We start from the raw sequence: 17,072 nt of genomic DNA on the forward strand, positions 1-17,072 counted from the left end.
CAAGATGATTGATGTCACATGGACAGACTCCAGAATTAGATTTAAAAATATAAAAAAGAAAGTGTACTCTGAAATTGGTGTTAAAATGTAGGAAACATCAAGACTTGATGAAATAAACATGTTTTTTTTTTTCAGTTTGTGGGTGTGGTTCTCCTTTAAAGAAATGCCATCTGTCTGTTGCTGTAACACATTTGTTACTGCATTTGAGCTCAAAACCAGTTTGTTTTACATTAAGGTTTTTTTTATTTGCACTCTGGTGGGAACGGAAGGCTGATTCAACACATCAGAGTTGGGAATTGCTAGTGGAAGGCTTATTATGTGTTTATCTGATTGGCTTGAGGGCTTAATTGTGTAAATGTCTTTCATCCTGCTTGTATAAATGCCTTACATTTTTGTGATACTGTCCTTTTTTATTTAGAGCTTTCCTGTGCCTGTCTACGACACCTGTGACTACAAGACTTGGATTGCTTCTAAAACTATCTGGACCTATAAAGCTGATGTAAGTATTTTTGCACTTGCTCTATCTCAGTGCTTTTTAACACTTTTGTGCTGCATTTATTAATTTACTTGAATTTATAACTGTTTTTCAGCCTGCACATGTTAAAGAAACAACATCCGTTTGTTTCTGTACTGCTCTTAGGCTGTTTTAACAGTATTCTGATATTTCCTAACCTCCTCTGATACTAAAAAAGCTGTTCTAAGTTTGCAAAAGTTCTCCTGAATATGCCAAAATATTTTTAAGTTTTGTAAAGTTTTTCTGTGTTTGTAGAAGTTCTGCTATGTTTGTGCCCTTTTTGTTGTGTATTTGTGAACATGTTTAAGGGTTTGTGAACTTATTTCCAAGGATTCCTTATACTGTTCTACCCTTTGGTGTAAAGCATTTGTTACTACACTCGAGCTCAAAACCAATTTGTTTTACATTAAGAGGGGTTTCTTTGTACTCTGGTTGGAGAAGAGTGCTGATTCAACCCATCTAAGTTGAGAACTGCTAATGGAAGGCTTATTATGTGTTCATCTAATTGGCCTGACAGTTTAACTGGGTAAATGTTTTTCATCCTGCTTATATAAACACCTTACATTTTTGTGAGATTGTGCTCATTTATTCAGAGGCTTCCTGTGACTACAAGACTTGGATTGCTTCTAAAACCATCTGGACCTACAACTGTGTAAAAATCTTTTATCCTCCTGGTATAAAAACCTTGAGTTTGCACGTCATGCAAATGCAGTTACCCATGCCTTGTATATAAGCAATCCTCTCTATGGGAAACACTTTCCATAGTATCTCACTTCACAGCTGCTCAAAGAGATGCCAGTTTGTTCAGAGGACAGCAGTACTACAGGTAATCTAATAATATACTACTTAACACTCTCATTCAGACCTTTAAGTGACACTCCCATACTTCTTCCCATCTACTAAGGATCTTGTATAATGGATAAGTGCTTCCCTGTCATCTCTGTTTCTGGCCTGGTGGATATGAACATCTTGAGGCAGTGTAGTTACTACCTTATCTTCACTGACAGCCATTTAATTTTAGAACAGACAATCACAGTGTGTGAGACATATTGATACACAATGTCTATGGAGGCAAAGCTGCCTCACGCACACACGAAAAATGCAAAACGGGTTGTTAGCATTACACCCAAAACAGACTACCAGCACTAAGGAATGAACACATAGACCTACATATGTGGAGGTACTGACTTGTGATCTACCCAAACCTCCAAGACCTCCTAAAGGTATATCTCAGTGGCCCTGTGCACACTCAAAAAAGACAGCACCTCCTACACCACACAACTCTGAAAATCATAGTATTCTCACTTCCAAGCCCATAAGGCAACAAACCACACAGTCAAACATTCAAGTTATTTGTAATTCTATTGTAAGACATACTGATGTCCCCCTTTTATCAGGCTAAACAAGGAGAAGATCACAGTGAATTGTCTATTTGGAACCAGGATCCACCAGGTTATGTGTGCTCTTAGGTCTTTAAACCACAAGTACTGGTATGACATGGTCATAGTCCTTGTGGGTGCAATCAACCTAAGATGTACATCATTGGACTATATGAAGGGAGACATGAGGGAGCTCTGTGAATGTGTGTCCCAGGTGGGTATGAATCTAGCCTTGAGTATCATCCTACCTTTGTCAGTGATGATGTTACAGTACCAGCAAAAAATGAGTGACTTCAGTATTTGGCATAGTTTCTGGTGTCACAACAAGGGGCTCTAATACCTGTCAGCCTGGGAAGACATGATCGACATACTGTGATGCTTTGCCAAAGATGGTTTGTACTTGTCTCCTCTTGGCTTCTAGATACTGGCAAAATCTTTATCTACCCCCATTGTGCCTTTTTTAGTCCATGCCAATTTGTTAAACCCTCCAACACAACAAAAATCAGTCAAGACACTGAGGCTTACCCTGAGCTGTAAACAAATGCACTGTACAACCACATTCATAGTTGCATAGAGGAGGTGGTACCTATCTGAATCAAACCTATGATTATTGGCAAAAATAAACAACCCTGGTGGACCCCTATCATAAATAGGCTATTCATCAAAAGGAAAAAATCTTCTCCAAAGCCAAGAAGAAAAAGACAAAACAGTGCAAAAAGAAAATGACCAGTCTGAACAAACAAATTAGAGAGCTGGTCAAATCTGTCAAAGCAAACTATGAGGCAAAGATAGTCTCCCAGATGAAAGATAACATAAGACTTTTTTAATTATGTTCGTAACCTCACAGGAAGTGCTCAGCAATGTGTCGAGTTAATCATGAACAGCAACATTTACACCCAGCCTGAAACTATAGCAAACCTACTAGTCAACAAGTTCAGTTCAAATTCTGCCCCATCACCTTGTACCACACACAAAAACTCCTGCAACCACCCCCCTACCAGTCATTATGAGGAAAAGGTCCTTACTTTGCTTGCTAAAGCCAAAAACACAGCCTCCAGTGTTCCTGAAAATATTCGAGGATGCTTCTTAAATAGAAACCCTCTTTAACCACAGCCTTTGAATCAGCTTTGTCCCAAAGGAATGGAGGACTCCAACAGTTGTCTCTTTGCACAAGGGGGGCCCATTAACTGACCCAGGAAACTACAGACCCATAAGCTTGACCAGTCTTATCTGCAAAACCATGGAGAGAATTATCATGGACCTGATCAATAATGACATAGGAACTCTTCAAAAACTGGACCACACCCAGTTCAGCTTTGTCAAAGGGAGGTCTTGCCCTCTCAGTCTGGTGTACTTCTTCGAGAAAGTCACCAAGGCCATGGAGGAGGGTAAAACAGTACACGCCATTTATCTAGACTGCAAAACTTTTGACACAATCCCCTGCACTCAGGGTTCATAGATAAACTTACGAAGTTAGGCATAAACCCTTACATTGTCAGATGGATAGCCAATTGTCTCATTGACAGGACACATGCTGTCCAGAAAGGTGAATCCACTTCCAATAAGAAACTTGTTACTAGTGGGGTCCCAGAGGGCTTAGTGTTTGGACCTTTCCTGTTTGGTATATACTTCTCTGAAATGAAGGCCAATGTTAGGGGCCTCTGGTTCACCAAGTTCACTGTCGACTGTAAGCTGGGAGTAATCATTGAATCCCCAAGTAATGCCAACATCCTACAAACAGGCTTAAAAAGGACAAATGACTGGTACCAAAACCATGGCCTGAGAATAAATGCTAAAAATGTGTAATCATACCCTTCGGTAAATCAGATATCCCTGCAAATTATAATATTGATAGCATGCCCCTAGAAGTAGACCCAGTGGTGAGGGACCAATGAACACAGATAGACAGTAGCCTAAACTTTGACCACCAGGTAGCTACAGTAGTGAGGAAATTCTTCTGTGTAGCTCAACTTATAAGTAAAGGCATGGCATCAAGATCTAAGGAAATCATAGTGCCATTGTACACGGTCCTCATCAGGCCCATAATTGAGTACAATGTTCCTTTCTGCATATACCTAACCAGGCACTTACACTAATTGGAGTGGCCCCAGAGGTTTCTCACTAAAAAATACAAAGTGTTAAGACACATGTCTTATGAAGACCAACAAAAGGCCTTATCCCTTTATTCCATCTCATATAGTTTATTGAGAGAAGACTTGTGCTTGACCTACAAGTCAGTCTCTGATCCATCCCTGATGAAAATGCTACATATTCAAAAGAAAATTTATACAAGGGTTAAGCATTTCATGGACCTGAACCATATTTCTGACTCTAACAGAGTTTGCTGGAGAGACACATTTGTATCCCAAAGGCTAACGCATTTATGGAATAAACTTCCCAAATTTGTAGAACAAAGCTTGTCCCTCACTCTCTTCAAAAAGAATTTGGATGAATGGATGGGGAACTGTAAAATCACTCCCAGGGTACTGTAAATTCACTCCCGGGGTACTGCCCATGACCCTTATGGACAGAGGCAGTCTGTAAAATGACTCAGGGCACCCAAATACCCACTAGCCTGAAACTACCCTATCTCATATCTGGGGGATTAAGATATAATGTTGACATATGCTGGATATTAATTGGCCTGGCTTGTAAAGGCTCTTGTGCCATTAGCCTAGTAATCACCTATAAACCCATGTAGTTGTACTGCATTTTACTATCGCTTGGCTTGCAGATGTGTGTAGCGTGGTCCAGTGTTTACTGTCAGTTTACTGTACACTGCCTATTTTGTTTTTGGACTGGTCTCCTGCCAAGTGCAATTTGATTATTAGTTTTACTCTTGGCTTGATACCTTTTGTGGTTATTTGTCGTTATTTCTACAAAACAGCTACTTTAGTTTCTCACAGTGCTGCTTAAAGCAGTCTCATGTTTAGTTGTACACACCTAAATGAATTCTAGTTTAAAACGTAGGAAGATTTTTGCAGACTGATGAAAAACAGCCCCTTGTGTAACAATTATTGCAGAGTCCACTCCTCTTCCCTTTCATATCCTGGAGTGACACAATGTTACCTTCTGATGGGAGGCAAGATCTTCTGCTCTTCAGAAGTCTTTTAATGTCTGCCATGGTCTTTATCTGATGTGCTTTCTGCATCTGGAGAGTTATCTGTCAATATACCTTGAGCCTGTGTCACAGCCTCCTGTTGGAGTCATTCAGCCATATCCATGTTTATTAGTCCATCAGCTGCTTGAACATATTAGGTTCATAGGTGTTTACTAGGCTAATGACCACAAGGGTCTTTTTAATCCTAGACATGCATCCCAAATCTCTGACAAGTTCTGACACCCTTGATAAGTGTAAGCATGGGCCTAGGAGATGAACCATTTACATGTCACCTGTTTGCATTAGAGACATAGGTGCCAAGCCAGGGATGAATTTCCAGTTTCCCCATCCAGTTGTCCAAGTTGCACTTGAACTGGGTAGAGAGGAACTCTGCTTCACATGGATAGGGAGACTGTTCCATAGACAGGGTAGTCTCTGGGATACATGCCTATCTCTCCAACAAGTCCTGTTTATATCACAGGCAAGGTTTAAGCCTTTAGAACACGTAATTCTGGTGCTGTTTGTTTTGTGGATATGCGGGAGGTCCATCAGAGTGGGGGTCTGAGAATCCCCTGTATGCCAGGCATAGATCTCCCCTTAAAAGCCTGTAGGAGACAGAATACAGGATAGGACCTTGAGGCGGTCAGCATAGGACATATTCACTTATGCCCTGTATTCTTTTAGTGAGGAACCTCTGTGGATCTTCCATCTGTTGGATATGCCTGGTTAGGTACATACCAAAGGGAGCATTGTACTCAATGATAGGGCTGATGAATGCCAGATACAGTGGAACAATGACTTCCTTGAACTTAAATGACATACATTTGTTTATAAGTTGCACAACATAGAATGATTTCCTCACCACTGTAGACATGTGATGATCAAAGGCTATATTACTATCTATGTGTGTCCCTAGGTCCCTGACTAGTGGGTCATCTCTAAAGTGTATGTGTTGTCAATATGATAGTTACCAGGGATGGATGACTTCACAAAGGATAATAGTATGCATTTCTTGGCATTTAGTTTTAGTCCATGGCTCTGACACCAGTTGTTTTTCTGTGTCAGTCCCTCCTGGAAACATTTGTGTCAGTATGAGATTCAATGACAACTCCTAATTTGCAATCATCTGCAGATTTAGTCAGCCATAGACCACTGACATTGCCCTTGACTTCTGAGAAGTAAATGCCAAGAAGGAGCGGTCCAAGGACTGATCCCCGAGGGACTCCACTTGTGATTGGCCTCTTTGTAGAGGTGGACTCCCCAATTCTAACTTCCTGGGTCTTGTCTGTGAGCCATTTGGCTATCCACCGGGTGACATATGGGTTTGTACGTAACCTCTTGAGTTTGTCAACAATGCCCAAGTAGGGTATTGTGTCAAATGCCTTGGCCAGGTCAAGGTAGGCAGTATGAATGATTTTGCCCTCATCCTTTGCTTTGGTGACCTTCTCAAAGAAGTCCACCAGGTTGAGTAGGCATGATCTGCCCTTGACGAAACCAAACTGGGTTGGGACCAGTGTCAGGAGGTTTACTATATCTCTATTGATCATCTCCATGATAATTCTTTCCTTGTTTATACATATATGACTAGTGAGACTTATGGGTCTGTAGTTTCCAGGTTCTGCACATGGCCCACTTTTGTGCAGAGGGATGACTGTTGTCTTTCTCCATTCATGAGGCACGAAGCCTGTTTGGAGGCTACAGTTAAATAGTAATTCCAGAGGGCCTGATAGGTCATGTTTCATTCTATTTAGAAGGCATCCTGGGATATTATCTGGGCTTACTGATGCAGCATTCTTGGTCTTAGAGAGAGCATTAAAGGCCTGTTCCCTAGTAATAGTAGGGGGAGTTATATCTGATGATATTTCCTGAAGGAAGGTTGAGGGGGAGAGTGGAGTAAAGTTGGAGCTGAAATTATCAGCCAGGAGGTTTGCTATAACTTCTGGCTCAGTATATGTGGCTCCATTGACATTAAGCTTTGCACACAATTGTGTATTGCCTTTGAGGTTGCGGACATAGCTAAAGAATGTTTTATGATTTTCCTTGGCCTGGGATGCCAAACGTACTTCAAATTTGGCTTTGGCAGACTTTATTTGTCCTCTGAGTTGTTTGTTTAGTTTGATGAGAGTGCTTTTATCATGCTGGGTGCTAGACCACCTAATTTGTGCCATGATTTTCTTCCTTCTGTTATACAGCCTGTTGATTTTGTGATTCCACCAGGGTGGCTTGTTTTTTGAGTTAGTTCTGTACTTCTTCCTGGTGAGTACAGCTGCCTCTGTGCAACTATTAACATGCTTGTACAAGGTTTCTGTGAACAGTTCTTCATACGCCAAAGTGTTCTCAGGGTTTATAGGGGCTTGAAATTTTGCCAGGTTCTCACTTAATAGTAGGTGGTTAGCCTTAGAATAGATCTTGAATATTTCCAGTTTAGCTGGAAGTCCAGGTTTTATTTTTACTACAAATGAGACCATTTTGTGGTCTGACCTTACAAGGGAAGGCATTACAGTAGTTGGTGTGTAGCAGTCTCCCATATTAGTGAGGACCAGATCCAGTATGGTTGCACCCCTAGTTGGTGTATTGACTATCTGGTCCAGGGAGTTTGTGTTTACAAAATCTGGGAATCTCTGTGCATGTACGTTAGCTGTCGTATGGTATTCCCAGTTAATATTGGGGTAATTAAAGTAACCCAAGACTATGGTATTGGGTTGGATGGTTAGTATTTCTAATAAGTTTAAATACATAGTATGGGTTACCTGGGTTATAGAGGGAGATCTATAGCTTGCAAGGAAAAGGTATTGGATTTTACTGATGGTGATTTGAACATGGAGCAGCTCAAGTGCATTGGCCTGTTTGTCCAGCCTTGAAGTATATTTATTTTTGATGTAAATAGAGGCACCTCCACCTTTAGTCCCTGCCTGTGAAGTAGCTTGTCTAAATGTGTGGAAGGCATTATAACCTTGCACTGTCAGTGTGCTGTCCACAGCTTTAAACCACGTCTCAGAGACTGCACAGACATCAGCATTCTCTAGGGTAAAGAGAGCTTCCAGGGAGTGGAGTTTTTTTATTTAGGCTCCTAGCACTGAGCAGTAATACCTTTACATTTTCTTGGTTTTTGATTTGCTGTGTCAGAAGTACTTTCAGTTTGGTATTGCCTAAAAAAGGCACTATGGGGGAAGACAATGTTTTAGCTAATATTTGAAAGCCTAGACGGAAGAGGTGCAGACCATCCCTGACAAAGCAGTGTGGTTTGTTGACTAATTCCTTTGATGCTGACAAATATTGCACCCCTTAGAATGACACCAGAAACTAAGCCAATTATTAAAGTCAGTCATCTCTTGTTCATACTGTGGCATCATCTTTGGATCTTTGGGGAAGGTAAAATGCTGCTCAATGCTAGGCTTATACCAGCCTGAGACACATATTCCAAGAGCTCTATGATGTCTCTCTTCATATAGTATAGGGAGGTACTTCTCAGGTCATTTACTCCCACATGGACTATGGCTGAGTCATATTGGTAATTGTGGTCTAATAACCTGAGTGCATGAGTAATATGGCAGATCCTAGCCCCTGATAAGTACCCCATTTTTCTGATTTTATGTTAAAATCTTATGCTGACCAAATCAATGGTCTGGCCTCCTTTTCTGACCTTTTGTTATAACATTTCATTCAGGTCCTTGTAAGTTGTAGCCTTTTTGCTTCAGTTTGTCTTGGTTGTAAGCTTTTTAGGGATTTTTTTAATCCTTTCTCTGTCTAGTTTACTGCTAGGTCTATTTGTTGAGTTGTATATGCACTTGCGTCTGCTTCATATATCACTCACAGATCTTCCACATGGTGGTCCCCTCTACTGACTAACATTTGTGCTAGCTATTGGGTGTTTTACTTGGACTGCAGACCTATGTCAAGCTTTGCTTTTTGTTCTTTCAACCTTCTTCTCCTTTAACCCACACATCACCACAGAATCCCTTCTTGTCCCACATTCTCATTTACATCATCTGTTTATCTAGTTTGTTACTTTCCTTTGGAAGGTATCAAATCACTGTTTTTTTTTTTTTTTAGCTGGCTAATGCATTTCCCCTTTGATTGAGGTTCTGTTTTCTGACTGGCTTGAGGTGGTACCCAGCTGTGGTATATATTCTCATCCCATATACCCACAACTTCCTCATGTGCTTCTGCTAACAAATACTGTTCTGTCCTTTTTAATGTAGTACCTGGCTGTGGCAGATATCTTTTTACAGCATTCATCCTTGCAGCTCCCCTGCTTGTTCAAGGTGTATTTCCACCTCTGAAATCTTAGAACTTTGTTCCCTTTTGCAATCTATTTCCTTTCAACCCATGGTCCAGTTTCTCTCTCCTAATATTTGTTACTTGTGTAAGCACCTCCACTTCACTTCCAGAAGCTATGCCCATGATATGTAATTCCTAGTGGTGTCTGTCTGCATTGCAGTATCTGTGCCTGCAGCATCTAAGACGTCCTTATAACTTTCATGTTCCTTTTGAGAGGCTGTAACCCTGGTCTAGTTTTTCTATAACCTGTTTGGTGGTAAGTGTTATACAGTTTCAGTCTTCCACAAAGATGGACCTGTTAGTGAAGCTTGGCAGTCGCTTTTTAGATTTGTGAATCTTGTGGCTGTAGTCCCTAATTGGGTATCCTCTGCACCATAGGTTACCCCAGTACCAGGTTGTATCCTTCAAAAGGATTACATCCAGGAGTCTGCCCTTTTCAATGCATATATGGAGTACACCCATGACCAGTTAGCTTGGAACACTGTACTACAGGTGAAGGATATGAAACGTCCAATATCAGGTGTGAAGGTTAAGCACTTACCATAATGCTAGGTGTGTGCTGTCAATTTTGTGTCTGTTAACATTCCCTCTATCCTTCCCCCGACCTTTGTGTGTAGAGAAAGCTGTTGTTTTTTTCTCCTGTCTTCTTTCCCCAGTCTCATTTCTGTTGCTCTCTTTGCAGGCTTCAGAGATCTGGAGATGGGTCCCCAGGCTGTGTGCATTATGGTTAATGGGGAGTGGCTAGGATAACCTGGGAAAATTTTATGATCTTGGCTGACTAAGTACCTGCCAGTATTAATCCTACAGGTGAAGGATACAAAACTGCCAAAACAGACCTATCATTATGGTAAGTATGTAAGCTTCATTGTTATGTTATTGTTTCATTCTGTTCAACAAAATAATAATAATACCGATTTGTTAGCCAGGTAGGCCCACTGGACACACAGTCCCTTTTGAGGGGTGACTGGGAAGCAGTGGAGGCTGGTGACTTCAAATCAAAGGGGGGCTGCAGGAGACAGCTGAATCGGTGGGGTCAATGGGAATGGATGTGACCAACTAGAAAGGGGAGGAGCTATGCTCAAAACCACAAAAACTTTAATTAAATACGCTGCCCTGGGTGCCAAACCATCATTATGGGAGTCCAATCAAGACAAAATGAAGTGTAGAAGAAAAAAAAATATTTCAATCCATTGGCTGCATGACAGCTTACTTAATATCTAGATCAGGAGTGTCCAACCCGCGGCCCTTGATGCATGCCCTCAGAGCTCTTCCATGCGGCCCGCGACCCTTAAATTTAAATTTAAATTTAATTTACCTTTTTTTCCGTGTGTTTACACGTTCGCGTACTTTTGCTGTTGTGCGCATGCGCCAACTTTCATTTTTTCACGTTTTTTCATACCAGCGTCGTTCCGCTGGTATGCATCTTAAAAACACCGTTCGGCCGTTTTTTATAGTTCTGTAAAGCTGAAGGAAGGAGCGAGAGTACACTAACATTGCAAAAAGGTAAGGTAAATAATTTTGTGAGTTTAATAAGATCTTTTTAACTTGTTTGGAATAATTAAAGAGTGATCTCTAGTCTAAATGGCAATAAAGTAGACTGAGGGTATGGGGGCTTGTAAAAAATGCTGTTTTTACTTAAAGGCATCAACACACTCAAATGGGCACGTTTCTGGATATTTATTCATTGTAATCATGGTGGTGGTGTGGCTGTGATGTTAGTTGATATAATTATGAGGCTCTGGATGGAGAACCCTGATCTTGTTGGGCTGTGGGAATGATCCACACATAAATGCATGTTTTATTGCACTATCCAGATATGATTTATGTTTTCTTGTTTAAAGGAGTTTGTTTTACTTCATATAAAATTAAGAAGTTTGTAGGATAACAATTGTAAGGGCATAAATATGTACTTTGCTTTTGCAATGGAGGTTAGTTAAGGGTAACAGTAGTTGACTCATGCAGTAGTTGATGTTTTGTGCTCTGGGGCTCTTGGAAAGTTTGTCTAGGTTCCACAGTGCTCTACTGGACCACATGCCTAGTAACTAAGAAATAAACTCAATTATACTGGTGCACAGTGCAGCACCTTATCAGGAGATATTTTAAAGTTTTGTTCTGTTCAGCACTTGAGAGAGACAGAGAGAGAAAGAGAGGAGTGCATACATTATTAACCTGTTCTGACTGCTACATGTCACCATTATTTCTGAAACTGCTGACATGTTAGTAAAGAAATACAAAGTCTCATTTTCAACTAGTTACATTTAATAATGATTGCCCCTATTATTTTGTGGGTTGTGTGACTTGCATTAAGTGAAAACCACACTGCCAAAACAAAGAACACTGCATGTGTTCAAAATCACAGTGTCACAGATACAGGACACAAATTGTGCAGAGCCATAGCAGTGGTATCCTGCAAGACTATGCTGTTTGGTTATGCTGATTTATTCACAGATCTAGGATTCTTGCCAAGACAATATCACATGCAAATAAAACCTGAGGTAGTGGCAGTAAGTCAAGCACTGAAAAAAGTACCTGTCGTATTCAGGAGTAAAGTGGAACATGAATTAAACAGAATAGAAAGCCTAGGTATCATTAAAAAGCAATTAGAGTAAATAAAATGAGAGAATATTATACTCATTAAAAAAGATGATACACATTTTTACAGCTCTACAAGATCTGAACAGATTGTTTGAAAGATCACTACCTAATAATGCTTACAACTGAAGAAGCAATATGAAAAATGACAAATGCAAATGTTTTTTTTCAGTATCAGATGCAAATTAGACATTTCTGGCAAATAATGCTGAATGATCAACTCTCTATTATGGCTTAATTATTGGCTGTGTTGTTTTGTTTTTAAATGTTTTATCGTTAATTAATTAAGTAATAGTATGATTTCTCTGGGAACATATTTAAATAACTGAACAAGAGTTTTGTGTTAATGCTTTGAGAAAGGACTTTTCACTTGAAAGCTTTACTCGTGAAGTGGTTTGAAGCTTTTATTTGTATTTTTGCTTTGTGATTGTGGTCTTGATCTTCGGTTTGTCTGTTCAGTTTGGTTTGTTATTTTTTTAATAACATTGACTGTCATTGCTATGTGGACCTTCCAACAGCTGTCTTTGGGCACCTGGGTGTAACACAGATATGAGCCTTACAGACACTGCACCAGTTGCATTTATTAATTTAATTTATTTATTTATTTAACACAGCAGGTGGGTCGACTTTGTATTATATTAGTCTGCATAAACCTTTTTTTTTTTTTTTTTTTTTTGCTCTTCAGTTTGCCCCCAGACCATTTTTGTTGACTCAATGCGGCCCTTGCAACTTAAAAGGTTGGACACCCCTGATCTAGATGGAAACAAAAAGGATGTAAGGCATGAAAAAATAAATTACTTTTTAAATACATTACTGGAATGCCAGTGAAAATCAAGTATAAGAAAAACAAGCAGCACTTAACTCAAATCACTTCTCCTTGCACTCCAGTTCTAATTATAATTTATATTCAGCTTTATTAAAGTACCAAGTAACATGCTGAAAGTAGCAATCTCTGTGATACCTCCACTTGTAAAAATGTTTCTTATCCAAAACAGACCTGCTGCCTAACAACTATCTACTTGTTTCATGGGAAAAACATGATCAAAGTAAAAAATGAAAAGCAAACAAGAAACAAGCTCAACATATATTGCGTAAAGGATTACTGCACAGGATATGGACCACACATAATAGATTGGCATTCTCTTTAGTTTGCAGGTAAAGCCTGTAATGAGCTTAACATAATCTAATCCTGGCCTTTATTACAAATGCTGTCATATGCATTTCAATACCCAAGGCTTATACATGATCTAGTTATGTAAGTATTCTCTGCATGGCAGCAACAGAAAGGCTTTCAATGTTGGCAATACTGCTTATTAAAACTTACTTGCATCTTACAATATCAGACAAGCTTACCTGATGGTCATTAATGCACTGCTACTTAAACACAGAGCAAAAGGCACTTTCTGAATAATAATACGCATATATCAACAGTATAAAAATATGACAGAAACCAGAACATTCTGCAAAATCAATGACAGATGAAAAGCCACTGTAGTACTTGTGTTTACCTTGGATGGGGGGGGAATAGTCTGCACATTTACACTGCATAACTGACCCTTTCCTTGCTTGGACACATCCAGAGTCACTACATGGGGGAGTGGGGTGCAACAAGTTTGTCACAATTTGAAATGCCTCTGGGTGACTGCAATGGCCCTGACACATTTGTCATACCTCTCAACCTCAGAACAAGACTAAGGTGTTTGCCTTACAAACACAAGGTGCAGGGTTTGAGTCTCACAAGGGATAATTGGCTTGGCTTAAAATGTCTCGCAAGGGCAGTTAGCTTAGTACTAAACTAAGAAATCTGGACAAAGCCATACATAGAAGTGGGACAAAGGCCCAAAAATAAGGACAATTTTTAAATATTGCTCTTATAACCTTAGAAAGATAATAGAATAGTAGGTCTTGCATTAGTATGAATTTTCTGAAAGGTACGAAATCTGAAACTCAAATGTCTTTCATTATTTTCTAACTTCAGTCCTTAATGATTTGCCACTAATTTGCCAAAAAACACAATTTTATGAAAAATGGACCAAAAATGTGATGCAAAAATATAAAATAGCCACACAATACTGCTGGGAACCTGTCAAAGAAGGGACACTTTTAATATTAGTACTGCTAACTTGAGCAGCTGACAAAATAAAAGAATCTACATGCATTTCTGAAATAAAAGTAATCTATAACTGATTATTACAGTTATTTATTAATTGTAAACCCTCCATGTTTTCTTCCAAAATTGCCATTTTACAGAGGGATTATTAGGGGAAGAGCAACATTTTGAGCCAAAATCAGGGACATTTGAGAGGTTTGGATATGCCTAATTCTATAAAGCAATTTTATTTGCACGTACCTCTCGACCTGTTTATTTTTTATTATTTATTTATTTTACATTTGTTAACCAGGACGTTCCGACTGGACACAGGTCCATTTTCAGCGGAGGCCCGGGGAGAAAAGCTCCATGTTACACTCTTAGCAATTAATACAATTCTAAGCAAGTTTTAAGAACAAATTTAGGTGTTACATTATTTAGAGTAGTACAAAAATGAAAATTCCACACTATATAATGCATTTGTTAGAAGTAATAAGTAGTAGAAAATTAACAAGAATTTTTTTTTTAATCTATATTCTCATTCACAATACATTAGCATTTATAGAGACATATATATATATATATATATATATATATATATGTTGACATCCACACATCAAGAATATAGGTATTGAAGTAAGACCAAGATGAGAATATGAAGTTCTCTGATAAGGTTTATACCTTTCTCAGATACAGATTATAGCCTATATCAGGTACATATTTTAGTATTGTAGTGAACAGGTGATAGTATGTCTTATCCTATTGTACTGATGCTGAGTTTGGATGAAAAGCAAGGATGTTAGCAGGGCTATGTAAGGAAAATGTTAGAGAGAAGCAGAATCTTTGCAACTGTGCATAGTTATTGTTTACCCTGGGGAGTAGCAAGAGCAGAGCCAATTGTCTGAATAATGGTTTTTCAGGAGGTGTTTGAATTGGGTACTCAAAGAAGTGGTAGTCATGTGGCTTGGGAGTGAGTTCCAATTTTGGGCTATTGTGCAGGCAGAGAGATTTTCCTGTTTCATTTTTATGTCCGATTACATGAATGAGGTTTTGGCTGCTGGATCTTAGGGCTCTAGTGGAATTGTGGGGCTGAATTAGTAGCTGGAGTGCCGGTGTTTTCTCAGGGTAGTAGTAAAGTTTGTGTGCTACTGTGGCTTGTTGAAGATGTAGTAGCTGAGGAAGCTCCAACCACTTGAGTTGCATGAGGGAATGACAATGATGGGACCTGTTTGTGGAGTCTGTAGCAAACCTGGCAATCTTGTTGTAACACGATTCCATTATAAGGTGAAGATTAGTTAGGATAGGGGAGGCATAAAGAAGGATAGAGAGGAGGTGGGTTCTAGCAATAGTAGCTTTGGTCTGTTTAGTCATGAAACTTTTTATTTCTATAGAGGAGTCCTAATTTTCTGTTCACCTTTTTGATGGTTTGTGCTATGTGGAGATCAAATTTCAGGTGATTATCAATCTCTACTGCTAGTAGTTTTGTGTTCTTGGTTGGTGTGATTTGAATATTATTTTTTGAGTTAATGATGAGGCTATAGTTTGGGTTAGATGATCTGCCAGGAGTAAATAGGATTAGTTTTGTTTTCTTGGGATTTAGGAGTAGTTGTATGTTAGACAAACAGGTTTCAGCTAGAGTAAAGTTCTTTTGGGTAAGGGTATGTAGTTCCATTATGCTGGGGGCAGCACATATTATGGTGGTGTCATCAGCATATTGTACTACTGAGGCAGTGGGCAGGGAAGAGGAGATGTCATTAGTGAAAAGAGAGAACAACAGTGAGCCAAGGATTGATCCTTGGGGGACTCCTATGGATACTGGTAAGAGGGGGGACAGCTTTTCTTGCCAGAGGACTGCTTGTTGGCATTCTGATAGGTAACTGTTGAACCATAGTATAGTGGAGGAGCATATGTTTAGTCTAGATAGAGCTTGAGGAGCATATTGTGATTAACCATGTCAAAGGCTTTTGATAAGTCCAGGAAAATGGATGATACGAAAAGACCTTTGTTTCTGTAGTGGTTGACTGTATTGGTGTAAGATAGAAGAGCGGTGGTTGTACTATGGGAGAGTCTAAAGCCATGTTGGGAATTGGATAGTAATTTGTTTTGTTGGAGATACTGCATAAGTTGTAAATGAGACTTCAAAAAAACCACACAGACTTGTAAAAACAGAAAAACGAAGGAATACAAGTCAAACGAAGGTGGAAAACAGCTGCAAGTAGCTCGCTGACCAAACACGAAAACAATGTAATTTGAAACAACGCTGTTACCAGGATGTAAATGAACAACTCTTTCTAAAATTTTTGATAAGGGTGATAGTATGGCTATGGGGCGATAGTTGGTCAGCTCTAAGGAGTTGCCTCCTTTGTGCAGAGGAACAATGTGGGATGTTTTCCAGAGGATAGGTACTTTGTGTTCAGAAACTGACCTATTTATGAGAACTGACACTGGGTATGATATGGCCTCTGCTGATATTTGAAGGAAATCTGCAGGAAGTTTATCGGCTGCTAGTGTGGTTGGTTTTAGCTTCTTAAGGAGGTTTGAAATCATTTTAGTGGACACTGGATGAAGGGAAAAGCTAGAGGTGGGCTTTTTGTATTACTGTCGGTTGTAGTGGATGATTGTGTTGGAGTGCCATTATTTTTTTGGGTATTAGCTAGGTTTTGTACTGTTTCTGTGAAGAATTTATTAAATTGTGTTGGGATATTGTCCTGGCTATTTGGTAACACAGGGGTAGGGGTGGATGCTTTCCCAGGGAGTAGTAAGGTGTTTATGGAGGCCCAGAATTTTTTTGGGGTTATGGGTATATTTTTCTTGTAGTTTTTTATAATAGTTGGACTTGTCAAGTTTAATTAGCATTTTGGCTTTATTACGTAGTTCTATGTACTTTTGCCTTAGGGTAGTATTTTTATCTTTATGAGATGCAATCCAGATTTTGTCCCTTTCTTTCATTGTACTTTTAGTCTCTTTGGTTAGCCATGGGGCATGGTATGTTTTTGGTCTAATAGTTCTAGAGGGTGCGTGATAGTCTAGGATTTGTAGGAAGGTTGAGTTAAAATACTGTACTGCTTCATTGAGAGGTAGGTGCTTGAGGGGGAACCAATTGCAACAACTTAGTGC

The 17,072-nt window shown here is 39.4% G+C and overlaps 1 protein-coding gene across 1 annotated transcript in view; it reads left to right on the plus strand.

Annotated features, from left to right (window-relative positions):
• Window positions 1-424: 424 nt before the first annotated feature.
• The window catches only part of LOC122797874, a 250,769-nt gene continuing 234,121 nt past the window's right edge, over window positions 425-17,072 (plus strand). The window contains exon 1 of the mRNA XM_044066396.1: window positions 425-499. The gene's annotated coding sequence lies outside the window, so the exon portion shown is untranslated. The remainder of the gene's footprint in view (window positions 500-17,072) is intronic.

This window comes from Protopterus annectens, chromosome 3.part1 (genome assembly GCF_019279795.1).
Source record: "Protopterus annectens isolate FY-2018-M chromosome 3.part1, PAN1.0, whole genome shotgun sequence".
In the NCBI taxonomy this organism is placed as follows: domain Eukaryota; kingdom Metazoa; phylum Chordata; order Ceratodontiformes; family Protopteridae; genus Protopterus; species Protopterus annectens.